This window comes from Chiloscyllium punctatum, chromosome 36, assembly GCF_047496795.1.
Source record: "Chiloscyllium punctatum isolate Juve2018m chromosome 36, sChiPun1.3, whole genome shotgun sequence".
NCBI lineage: Eukaryota > Metazoa > Chordata > Chondrichthyes > Orectolobiformes > Hemiscylliidae > Chiloscyllium > Chiloscyllium punctatum.
The window spans coordinates 17,896,156-17,899,243 of NC_092774.1; the positions used below are offsets into that span (position 1 = coordinate 17,896,156).

General features: G+C 51.0%; 1 pseudogene; it reads left to right on the forward strand.

Moving 5' to 3' along the window:
• Positions 1 to 2,745, forward strand: part of LOC140460021 (tubulin polymerization-promoting protein family member 3-like) — a 10,118-nt pseudogene extending 7,373 nt beyond the window's left edge.
• Positions 2,746 to 3,088: the final 343 nt, after the last annotated feature.

Genomic DNA, 3,088 nt, shown 5'->3' on the forward strand with positions numbered 1-3,088 from the left:
CGTTAGCTGTCTTCCTGTTTGTCCGATGTAGTGTTTTGTGCAGTCCTGGCATGGGATTTCGTTCACTCCCTTTGGCCCAACGTGTCCACCCCGACCCTCCCAAGAGTCACCCACCCAGACCTTTTCCCCATTACTCGACATTAACCCCTGACTAATCTACCCTAACCTGCACCACCTGTATCCCTCCAATCCCTTTCCTATCCCTGTCCCCATCCACCTTTTCAATGCTGTCATTGTACCAGCCTCCACCCCCTTCATCTGGCAGCTCATTCCACACACCCACCACCCTCTGGGTGAGAACATTACCCTTCAGCTCCCTTTCCCCTCTCACCCTAAACCTACCCCCCTCTAGTTCTGGACTCCCCCGCCCCAGGGGGGGGGGGAAAAGACCTTGTCTATTTACCCCTATCCGTGCCCCCTCATGGTTTTATAAACCAGGTCACCCCCCCCCTCAGCCTCCGACGCTCCGGGGAAAACAGCCCCAGCCTCTCCCTGTAGCTCAAACCCTCCAACATCCTTGTAAATCTTTCCTAAACCCTTTCACAACATCTTTCCGATAGGAAGGAGACCAGAATTGCACGCAATAACCAATGTCCTGTACAGCCGCAACCTGACCTCCCAACTCCTGTACTCAATACTCTGACCGATAAAGGAGAGCATACCAAACACCTTCTTCACTATTCTACCTACCTGTGACTCCACTTTCAAGGAGCTATGAACCTGCACTCCAAGGTCTCTGTGTTCAGCAATACTCCCCAGGACCTTACCATTAAGTGTATACGTCCCGCTAAGATTTGCTTTCCAAAATGCAGCACCTCACATTTATCGGAATTAAACTCCATCTGCCACTTCTCAGCCCATTGGCCCATCTGGTCCCGATCCCGAGTGGGTGGGGTGAATTTGTATTTGCAGAATTAGATTTGCAGACGCATTCAGCTTTGCACAAAAAATGCACATTCTGCAGGCAGTCAGTCCACACAACATTTATAAATCCCGATTTTGGTAACAGAACCAGTCTGACTCTAGACTGGAGTACAGACACAGACTCTAACCTCACACCTTTAATGCACTGTTTGAGTTGAGGTTAGATTAGATTAGATTCCCTTACAGTATGGAAACAGGCCCTTTGGCCAACAAGTCCACACATACTCTCCGAAGAGCAACCCACCAAGACGCACTTCCCTCTGGCTAATACACCTAATGCTGTAGGCAATTTAGTATGGCCAATCCACCCTAACCTGTACATCCTGGGCACTATGGGTAATTTATCATGGCCAATCCACCCTGACCTGCACATCCCTGGGCACTATGGGTAATTTAGCACGGCCAATCCACCCTAACCTGCACATCCCTGGGAACTATGGGTAATTTATCATGGCCAATCCACCCTAACCTGTACGTCCCTGGGCACTATGGATAATTTAGCACGGCCAATCCACCCTGACCTGCACATCCCTGGGCACTATGGGTAATTTAGCACGGCCAATCCACCCTGACCTGCACATCCCTGGGCACTATGGGTAATTTAGCACGGCAATCCACCCTAACCTGCACATCCCTGGGCACTATGGGCAATTTAGCACGGCCAATCCACCCGAACCTGCACATCCCTGGGCACTATGGCAATTTAGCACGGCCAATCCACCCTAACCTGCACATCTTTAGACTGTGGGAGGAAACCCACACAGACACAGGGAGAATGTGCAAACTCCATGCAGACCGACAGTCACCCCGAGGCTCGAATCGAACCCAGGTCCCTGGCTGCCTCATATATATAAAAAAAAACCTTACACTATCTCGAGAACGTGACTAAAACATAGTTCGGGGATTTACATATGAATGAAGCAAAATCTGCAACCCATTCTCAAAAGAATATCAATTTGGGTTTGTTCAATCGATCATTTCAGCTGCGCGGCTATGTAATCCTTTTGCTGTAAATTCCGTGTCTTATGATCCACAGCTCCCTGACGAAGGAGCAGCACTCCGAAAGCTGGTAGCTCCCTGACGAAGGAGCAGCACTCCGAAAGCTGGTGTTTCCGAATAAACTCGCTGGACTACAACCCGATGTTGTGTGATTTTTAAACTCCTGCACAGAAATAAATGTGCTCAAATCAACCGAGTATTCAAAAGAAAAAAGCAAATCACACAACCCCAGGTTATCGTCCAACAGGTTTATCTGGCCTACCAACATTTGGAGCGCTGCTCCTTCATTGGTTGGATGTGGTGCCGACAGAGCTGGGAGGGAGGAAGAAGGGGTTTGTCCCTGGATGGGGTCGAGATCCTCAGCTCGCTCCCTGACTGAGGAACGGCGCTCTGCAAGCGAGTGCTTCCCAATCAACCAGACTAAAACCCGGCGCTGTGTGAACCCCGTTCCAACACTGGCTCCTCTCACGTCAAAACTGACACAGGAAGACCTCCTCCGTCGCTAGATTGTCCCTTTTCTTTCGATAAAAAAATAACGACTGCTCGATCTCCTCAGATTTTGGAACGGAATTCTGTTCGAAAAGAGAGAGAACCGCGGTTCCACAATCCCAATTCTTCCCCCCCACCCAGCAACGTTCACATCCAAGTACGTTTGCCAATTTTAAGGGTCGGGTGAGGGAGGAAGAGGGGAAGGAAGGGGGCGGTCCATTTGCAACTCCTGCAATGCCAGGCCGTCCTCGGCTCCCCGAGATAGCAGGAGAGAGCAGGGTGGTGGGGGGTATGTTCAAAATTGAGACGGACAAGCAGACGCTGGGCATGTGACATCGCGACGAGTCATAGAGACGTATAGCGCGGAAACAGGCCCTTCAGCCCAACCCGTCCATGCCGACCCAGTCTAGTCCCACCACCAGCCCTTGGCCCCTATCCCTCCAATCCCTTCCTATCCACGTCCCCATCCACCTTTTCAATGCTGTCATTGTACCAGCCTCCACCACTTCTCTGGCAGCTCATTCCACACACGCACCATCCTCTGGGTGAAAAAGTTGCCCCTTCGGTCCCTTTTATATCCTTCCCCTCTCACAAATGCCCCTCTCGTTCTGGGACTCCCCCACCCCAGGAAAAGACCTTGCCTATTTACCCCTATCTGTGCCCCCTCGTGATTTTA